Source organism: Acanthaster planci, linkage group LG19, assembly GCF_054643075.1.
Source record: "Acanthaster planci isolate LZ-2023a linkage group LG19, COTS_SCS, whole genome shotgun sequence".
Classification (NCBI taxonomy): domain Eukaryota; kingdom Metazoa; phylum Echinodermata; class Asteroidea; order Valvatida; family Acanthasteridae; genus Acanthaster; species Acanthaster planci.
The window spans coordinates 3,387,319-3,397,598 of record NC_141795.1 but is presented as its reverse complement, the minus strand read 5'-3'; the positions used below and the strand labels follow the sequence as shown (position 1 = coordinate 3,397,598).

Sequence of the window (10,280 nt, the reverse complement as noted above, 5' to 3'; positions counted from 1 at the left end):
ATCGATAGGCGGTAGACAACCGTGTGACCTGCAGAAGCAACAACAGAAAAAAACAAGAAAGAAGTATAAGGCTCCTTGCAAACTACTTTGGATGCTGGCCTCTAAGGATGGGAATTTATGTTTAAATGTGTAAACGTCCCACCTGAAATATCAAGGTGTCAATGAAAACTTTACATGTAAATACAAAAAACTGTGCACAATGTAAATACATGTACATGTAGCTGACACAAAGTTTGGGTGATAAATTCATGATATTTGATATGACCGAGCAGTAGAGTGTTCTGAAAATTGGATTACAGTTTACAGGCATCGTTTATGATAAAAATGAATGCCAGATTGCATCATTCCAAACGTCAAACCTCTAAAAGGGGCAGTTCTATTTAAACGTTTGGGAAAATCTGTAAATGGATGAGGAACTTTTTCCGTTTAAATGTGTAAGCATCCCACCCATACTGGCCTCACTTTGGGACAGTTTAATCTGAGACTTACAAAACACAACGGTTGCTGTAACGCTGACTTTATATAGAGCTAAAAAAATACTGAGTGTGCAGTTCCTGCAGTACTTTTTAGCATAAAGGGCCAAACAAAAGAATAGTTGTGCTTCCTATTACATTAAGAAAAAAAGTTAGGTTGGGTACATTTAGGTGAGTGGTGTTTTTTTATTCAAAAATTTTTGGTAAAAAATCTAGAGTGGGAAATTAGTATTTAGTACTGTTTGGTGTCCTGTTTGGTGACATGTAAATTTTGACCTGGCCGTTGTGTTACGTCGGTAGAAAAATCTGCGCTTACGCAAGGAAGAAAAATTAGGAAAATCCGGCCTGTCAATGGCCAATAAGTGGAAAATGAAATTCAGCATACTCAACAAACAAGCTTGGTTTCACACCCCTGAAATAAGCATGAGGGTTGGCAACAGTGTTTTTTAATTTTCAGTTCTTTTCCTATCAAAGGATTTAGGGTTGGCGCGCTTTGCTAGGTTGGGGAGGGTAACGGGAAGCACAACTATTATTTTTTTGGGCCTGATACGTACTTCAGCTAAAATAATGTATATTCTGCCGTCCTCCTTTCCAAAATCCAGACCTAGGCAGAAAAAATCTTTGTTTTGCAACTGCACTGCAGATGGTATACATATTGGATATTTACATATAGGTACACATGAAGCCACTTTCCATTTGTTGACCTGTGCTGCCTGCAACACTTAAGGTTCCTGTAACCAAGACTTTGAGCCCAGTGTGAGCAGCGTCACGCTGCCAGGAATTACATAGCAAAACCGAACATCTGTCCACAGCATGAGCTAACACTCAACAGGCACGCCAGGCATGCACTGCATCTACACATGTATTTCTGAAATCTGACGTTTTAATCCTCTAGTGGTATGAGACCCAGTGAGCAAAGCTAAACACTATGGAGAACCAGCCACAACTGAGTTGCTAGGTTAAGGCTTGGCATACTACAAGCTCTAATGGAACTTGGAAGGCCCAGGTCTGGTTGCAATCATTTCCCACATGGGCTGCCTGAATCCTACCAAATCCACAATTGTAAAGGAAACCAGAAAATGGTTCAACAATATACGTACATGTATACATGTACTTCAAACTTTGAAAAGGAATCAAGCCCCATGTTAAGTATTCCCGGCTGGGGCTCTAGCTTCCTTCAATCCATTTTGGAGGATTTGGGACAGTCAGGGTTAAATTAAAGAAAGCCACTACATGTCAAGGTGTTTGAGGCCTCTTGGAAGAGCTGCAGTTCTATGGTAAAGAAATGGCCTTTATGCATTAAAATGCTGACAGGCCTCTCAAACTAACATGAGCTACGGTAAGCTGCTGTATGGAATGTCTCAAACACACCAAGATGAAATACAAAAGGCTCACGCCAAATCCAAATAAAGCCTCCGAAATGCATTTCACACATCTTCATATCTCCCTTCTCAGCTCCGCAGGGATGAAAGCTTAAAAATTCAACAACAACCAAAAAAAAAAAAAGGGAAAGAAGCACATTTGCACTCATTCAGAAAGTTGAAATGAGATCACATCCCCCAACCACATTTGGGGAGAGACGATGATAGAATCTGTCGAGCGAACTGCCGCAGACGAGCGAGGCTCAGGATGTGTGCCTCGAGGTGCTGTCTGACTCACCCCCTCCTCCTATGAGTAAGGGATTAACGGTGTCAGTTTGGGAGAACTACTCGCCTACTGAAAAAGGAAGGGGGAAGGGGGGTGGTTGTAATTGTGCTAAATAATTCATCTACTGGTTGATTGCTGACGCTCAGATCCCAGTGATAAGACATTTACTTGATTCGAGTGGTGTCACGAACACTCTTCATAAAGTGCAGGCTCATTGATCGAATCTAGCCTAATGGAAAAAAGGGCAAACAGTGTGGTATTAATTCCAACCAATGTTTACAGCACTCCAGCTCCACATACGCTCGTCATTCATTGGTAAGACCTTACACGTAGGAGTGTTTTGGACAACAAGACTGGACAAAAATAAACCCATGACACTGAAGCGTGCACGAATGCATCCATGTCCAAATGTAATAGGAGAGGAGAAACTGGCAGTCACAGCTGCTCATGAATATTATTAGCACATGGGTCATTCTATAAATTAGGGGTCCAACTGTTTTCATGTCCCTGTCACATCTGACATATGATATTTTAAGATCAGAACACATTCCCTACAACTACCGGAACTGACGAATTAATGCGAATTACCTGCCAAACAAATACATACTGAAATCAATTTCAGTGATATTTCCATGTCAAATTGCATAGGTCAGGTGTAACAGGGGAACAAAAATGGCACATTTTTGGACCCCCCAATTTATAGATTGACCCACATTCTCACGGTCGGACATCCAGGAACTTCTATACATTATTGAATAGCATGAAGGGTAAATTTGCCCCTTTGCCGTGTGTTTTAAGTCAGTGGTGACGTCACGTCGACCGCGAGAATGTACATATAAATACATTGCTATGTACCAGGTTCCATACAATCTTCATTGCTTGTGTTTGGTTTAAAACTTCATTGATACATATGTGTACATTTACATGTACATGCAGCATAATGCACAATGTTAAATACAGCAAGACTGGTTGAAAGAGCTCTCCTCTGGCTCCTACATGTATATCCTCTCCCCTCGCCCACTCCATAAACCATTTAGAGATTGAACCAGAAATTGGCTGGGCTAGGATTATTGCTAGAGGAGGTGAAGGTGTTAAATTCTATTACGCCGCGACTTATTTTGTCCTTTTTTGGGGGAGGGGTTCTTCTTGCCAATTGGGGGCCATTGCTCATCTCCCCGGGCTCCCCCCCCCCGGGCTGAAAGCGAGGATGAGGAGGATCAAGTGAGCTCACAAAATGCAGATGGACACATTTAATAACACAAAATTCTGGTTACTCTTAAGGTTTTTATCCCATCGCCCCGGTGGGGAAAAAATTGGGTTAATGACGGGCGAGGACTGTGCCAATCCATTTTTTCTTAATGGGAAATCGGCAAAGAAGTAATGAAGATGCCATGTGGAAAGACATTACGCTCCATTCGGCTGACGTACAGTATTTCTGAATGTGACACCGATGACACATGTATGAAACCCAATATGGCAGCCTTTGGTCTGGTAGGAAGATCGGAGGCCTACAAATGGTTCTGAGGTCAGAGGTGAAACTGAAGCTGTTTAGATTAAAAACAGCTCTACGAGAACAGCTCTATGAGAACAAGGCCGTTAGCAACACCAGCGTCTCCAAAATGTGTAGATCCCACAAAATGAGTTTCACTATGTTGAGTTTGCATTAGAAAGAACAAACTAGACGCTTGTTTTGATGTATGTACATGTATGCTACCACTGAGTTTGGACACTACCTGGGTGAAAGCCGGTGAGGGTCCTTCTTGATTTACACCGAACAAGATTGTTTTAAAGGACTTTAACTCATAAAAGGTTCTGCCAACCTCTAACTCATATTGATTGGCCGGGTCACAGATGTCCAAGTGCTGCACACAAAAATGAACAGCACATACGTGAACTGGCTGCTTGCTGCCACCTACAAATGAAAAGTAGACCATCCCAGCAGTACGTACGCAGACTTATCGTGTCAGGCAGGCCCCTCCCCCTTGTCTCACTTCCTCCTCCCCCTCCCTTACACACTGTAAACAAAAAAGGCTGAACACCAGCACTAAGTAAACGCCGACAATAACACCGCCAACATTCTGCAGTCCAACAAAAGGCCCAGCCCATGACAACAAGGGTGCTAGGTTATCTACCGCAGGCCACTTGTCCACAGTGTATCTTTCAATTCTCCCTAGATAAGTGGCAGCCATTTGCATGTGAATGAAGACAGAGCAAGCAGTTCTCCTATCCTGAGCTGTCTCCATCCGCATTGACCGCTTGTGAAAATCAAAGTGTGTCAATTCTGCCCAATTTCATTCTTCTTTCTCTCACCCTTTTTTCTTCAATGGTGCCAGGTGCTTTGGGCTCCCCCCCCTTGCCGGTCGATCAAGGTCAAACCTTCTCTTCCAATCCCCATCCTTTTCATGCTTTTGTCGTGGTCGGCATAACAACTGACGATTTGACGGTAAGGCTGTACAGCACTTGACAGACCCAAGCAGCCGTGCCAAGTGATGCACCTAATCAGGAGCCAGACTAAAACCTGATCATTGAAAGCTTTCATTTTTTGAAGCAACAAATACTTAAATAAATAATTAAAAAGGTATAATAACCCCCCCCCAAAAAAAGCCATCAATACTTTTGATTTCCTAGATGTATTTCACATAAATAGGTACACAGCTGGGGCCAATTTCATAGAGCTGCTTAAGCACTGGATTTGTTTGAGCGCAAAAAAACCTTGCTTAATAAACAAAGGTTACCAGCTCAAAATCTATGTGATTGTCATGCTAACCAAAAGACAGGTGAATACCATTCCAAACCAATATATACAAGTACATCACATGGAGTTGTTGCCGGTAACCTGATTTGTCAAGCAAGGTTTTTTCACGCTTAAGCAAATTTTGTGCTCAAGCAGCTCTAGGAAAATGAAATTGGCCCCACCTCAAAATTTGTTAGAAATTTCCTTTGCCACTCTATATTACAGATTCTATGTACAAGAGAATCAAAACGAAGCAGGGTTCTAGCCGTGGTGGGCGGCGCCAGGCGGCACCACCTGGTACTGCAAATTCCCCTCCCCCCACTCAGGGTTGAAAATGGTTTTGCCACCCAGCACGGATTTTCCAAAAAAATGAACTAAAATATTACTGAAAATTTAAATGTACCAATTGGATCGTATTTCAAGCATCAGAAAGCATTAAAAACTGTGCTCACTATGCTTTGTAATCCAAAACTTTACCTGGCACTAAAATGGTCCTAGCTAGAACACTGGAACAAAGTACAAGCAAACTAAATCTTTTCTTTCATACAAAAATGAAAGGCAATCGCTGTGTGACAATAATCTCATATTACTTCCACTTTTCCAGTTTACGGCAAGGGCAATAGTGGAAACACTACTGCGAAAAAAACAGGTGTAGATTCCAATCAGGATCCAGCCCTGTGTACCCCTACAAGGCACAATGCAAAGACCATGTATTCCGTGTACACGTACACATGGTACAATGTATGTACTTGTAATCATTACTGTACCTTTGGGGCTTAAGGTTATACATATGGATAACCAATATAACACTTCCAACACTACACGCAGACATACACTGTACTGTACACACTGGTAATTCTGGGCTGCTCATTCTTACACGATGTCAAACAGATACAGCATGTTCAAGGAAACACGCCATGGATTTTTCTTTGACTCGCTCTTTATGCGTCTTCATATTCTTTTTAAACGTAGGAAACCTGTTCGAAACCTTTTTGAAGTTCAGTGTATATATTCACAAAAGGCACAAATTACCAATGTTACACATTTATGTGGAGTGCATACTGTGGTTCCCAGATGCCAGGTAGAGATGTGTGCGCCTCTCTTCACGTTAATCAGACAGTCCCACCAACAATGTCACAATTTGAAGATACACTTGCTTGGAGCACAGAGGCAGCTAGAAGTACGACTCCAGCATTCTTGCAAGTCAGGCCAGGGGTTCAAGCAGGGAGAATCTGCCTGCAGCCTTGACATCAGCCTGGAGCCTGGCTGATTGAATTATGATAAGCAGAGACCAGAAGGCTCCTTCTGCAGTAGGCCGGAGCAAGACCAAGGTGATAACATTCCACCATTTCACACGCACCCCACAAATAATGCACAGAACAACTGGTACAACCATGGCAAGCCAGGCATCTGATTTCGTCTATTCTCACCCAGAGTTGTAAATGAGTTCTGCCTGAGTACCGAGTTGACTGCCAGAAACATGTATTACCACAGTTTGGTGATATTATTAGAGAGACTTTGGGAGACTGAATCTTGAATCAACTCGTATTGGTATTCCAAAGACAAAGAATTTGTTGAGTACAGAACTCAACGAGTACACTGAGTACAATGTATGAGTACTGTCAGTTTTACTGTCTCAGACATTTAATTAAAACTAAATACACTAAATCTGAAGTATCAAATGCCACAAGTTTATTTTTCTCTAACCCTGATTTTCTAATTTGCATAGTAATGAAAGAACTAATGCCAGGTCCTTATTTGGTACATATGGTACAGTGAAGGACTTGCCCAGAACTGGACTAAAAATGAATGCCCTCAATTTTCCACACTAAAAACTGCAAACAGTTCCAAACTGAAGACGTAGCATACATGTACCCCACAGCTTGAGTGAGCTGTGTGCAACATTGTGTGCACTATGGACAAAACTGCAAGCGAAAAGGCAGAATTTGACAGGCTTTGAAGGGCCTGGGATAGAAAACAAGTCCTGTTTACAAGTTACAACCCAATTACATGTACCGTGGCTTCAGGAGCTTTGATAAGTGATATCCCTACCACTATTATGAATTAAATAGAAAACGTATTCTGTGCTAACATGGTGTGCCCAATCTAATCTCTTTACATCATCTCATAGGACTTTCAGACATGTACATGTGGGAAAAATGCAAACACAAAATGTCCCAGTCTGGCTCCCGGCAGACTACAACCAAATCACAAGGGCTCTGCCGCCAACAAATCATGAATGATTTCTATTCACCCAGTCAAAGTGCCTTGTTTTTTTCTGCATCACTAATCTCAAATTTCCAGACAAAAACCTCATTTCAACTTTGAGCATAAAAGTCTTATTTCAAAACCTGAAGATCGAGGAGAGGAGAAGAAAACCGAGAAAGGAGAAAAGAGAAAAAAAAATTGTGTGATAACAATTTTCCTGGCCAAAGTCCCCAGAGAAGTAGCCTGAGGTCAGCTGGTTGCACATGGAATCCCCCGCCAAGTGATGTGCATGACTTAAAGCGAGAGGTGATGAGAGATGGGCGATATAGCCAGGGGATTACTGGGGACCGGCAGTCGCTTGCTTGCTAACTGGCTGGCTGGCTGGGAGCAGAGCTAACTGGCACAGGGAACATGTGTGACCCGGCCTAACAAAAAAATTGAGTCGCACGTCGCCAAAGCCACTTTTGAGTCAAAGGCCTTTGAAAGCATCTCGCTCAATGCATATCAATAGGAATACTCCAAATGTATTTTCCCACTTTAAAAACGGCCCTAAGGCTAGTTTTTGAGATCTCATGTGCGCACAGTATGGGTTTGTTTGCACCTGACTGGATTTAAGCAATGAACCACTTACATGCATTCCGTTACATTCATGTACTGCATTAACTACACGCTGGGAATAGGGGGCCAGTGGACCTCTCGGAATAACCCCCCAAATGATACCTTGCCTCCCACCAAAGCTCCAGTGGTATAAACACAATTCCATTTTGAAGCAAATCAGCAACAAACTGTGCACTGTAAAGAATGTCAGTGGTTCCCAATCCCTGCTGAACCACCACATTTGCCCGTGTTCATTTTGCAAACAAAGACAAAAAACAAATGGTGTTTCAGGGGTGTACATGTACCTGAAAACCAGTGTACCCAATTTCCACAGTTGAAACTACCTGAAAGAGGCCACCAATGCAAACGTACCATCCTTCCAAACTCTAGATACATAACACATACTGGTACCGGGAGGCCTCAAGACACGTAGACAGACAACTGATCACCTCCATCCCTAACTTTCCCAGTGATTCCTCACTCTCTGGAATCAACAGCCCCAAATTTACCCCTCCCCCAATCTCCAAGGCCAGGGGTTCAAGGATGCCTCAAGGCGGTGACCACTGGCCAAAAGATGACAACATGGTGATAGGGGACGGAGATTTAGGGGACGGAGATTTGGGGGACCAGGCAAGCTGGGGGGGAGGGACGGGAGCCCAACTGTCCAGTTGGTCCCTACTGAGCAGATGTGTTTATAACTGCGCACCACGGGTCAAGTTGGACAGCTGATGCATTTATAAGCTTAGCTGCAGTGTCCATGTACATGCACACTGGCATTTCAAGCAGTTGGCCCTACCACTGTTGATTTTTCTTTCTCTGACTCAAATCACCCAACAGAGGGCCTTCAAAGACTGCAGGATCCACAGAAGGTGCAGTGTGCAGATCCGTGCACCATAGGTGCACAGAACGATGTCAGAGTACACGTACATGTGTACACGCATATTCCAGAAAATAAAAACTTCCAGCAGTTTCCCCCACAAGTAGTGCACATTACAGAGCTCCCCCCTCCCCTCTCCCACAGGAGAAAAGCAGGGGGAGCTGGAATGCAGATGGGGTTTGTGAATGTTTCGGATGATGGATTGGTCCTGTCATACACGCACTTGCAATTCTGCTTAACTTGTACATCCGGACGGAGGAACAATGATTCCTTCAACCTCAAGTACATGTAAGTTGTAACATACACTGTACAAGCAGAAGAATAAAAACCAATAACACGTACATGTAGCAGAAACCACCTGGGACAGAGATAAAGATTAAATCCAAACAAAGGACTGGCAGTTAAGGATGAGGAAAAAAACTAACATGAGTCACGTAGGCATACATCTACGGTAGGCCAATAAACATGCCTACATGTACATGTTCACGTTTGTTACTGGTAGCTCAAAGGGTATAGGACTGCCACGTATGGGTAACAAAGGGAAGCCAGTTAGCATAGCGCGGTTCTTTCCTTGCTTGGCACCAATGGGGCCCGGGTTCGAGTCCCAGCTCGGCCCGGGCTTTAAGTGCATTTGGTTTCCAGTCCATAGTCACTCTCACAGGTTTTTTCCGGGCACTCCGATATCCTTTTGCCTCTAAAACTGGGCCTTCTTCCTAACTCCGTAATGTGATGCTGAGTAACAAAGGTTTTGCATAAATGCATAGTAATTGGCGCAAATGGCCTTTGTAGCTGAAAGCACCTCAAAAACAACAACAACACGTGGCTAACTGTGCACTTTCATTTAGCAAAGTGCAGACTCCCTACAAGTAGAAGCGCAATTCCAGAAATGAGGGGTCCAAAATTATGACATTTTTGTGTCCCTGTTAAATCTGACCTTTGTAATTTGACAAGGAAATATCACCGGAATTGATTTCAAACTATTACTGTTTGTTTAACAGGTAATTTGCATTAATTCATCACTCTTAGAAATTAGAAAGTGTGCTCAGAACTTATAAAGTCATATGTCAGATGTGACGGGGACGAGAAAAAAAGGACCCCTAATTTCTCGAATCACCCATAATCGGCTTGTGCTGTGTGACTAAATAATTCATTGCATTTGTTTGCTGGTTCCTCATTCTAAATTCACCATCTGTTAGGCCATTACACCTGCATGTACTGTTTATGTACGTGCAGGTGCATTCATACCTTCTTTTTGGTATGCATGTACATGTACATGTATGTTGCTTGAGACCAGCCGATGTTGTTAAATATACGTGTACCTTGGACATCCGGTACACTCCAGCCAGCTCACCGTAAAAGCTCTTGATGGTTTTAGCTTCCTCTTCCCACCACCGAATGAAGCCTTTGGCACAAATACATATTTAATATAGGAGCCTATCTGGTACATGTCCATAAAACACATGGAAATAAGAGACATCTACAGGTCTTTAATCTGCATTTGGACACCAACCTGTAGAAGCCGGTGTTACTGAAACCTGTTTTGTCTATAATTGATAGCAAACTTAATGATTAATACATGTAAGTGCGTACAGACATTTTGTAACATGTATGGGCTATATAAAAACTGACTATTATTATTAACTTTAAATTCCGTCCCTGTATTTTGCTTCCAGAGAAATGCTCACACCACCAAATCATCAGCATGCACACCCAAGCCTGACTTCTTGACACTGTCAAAAGTCCT

At 42.8% G+C, this 10,280-nt stretch overlaps 1 protein-coding gene across 1 annotated transcript in view; it reads right to left on the bottom strand.

The window, feature by feature from the left end:
• LOC110978597 (bone morphogenetic protein receptor type-1B-like) overlaps positions 1–10,280 on the bottom strand; it is a 77,636-nt gene that overhangs the window by 28,460 nt on the left and 38,896 nt on the right. The window lies entirely within an intron of this gene.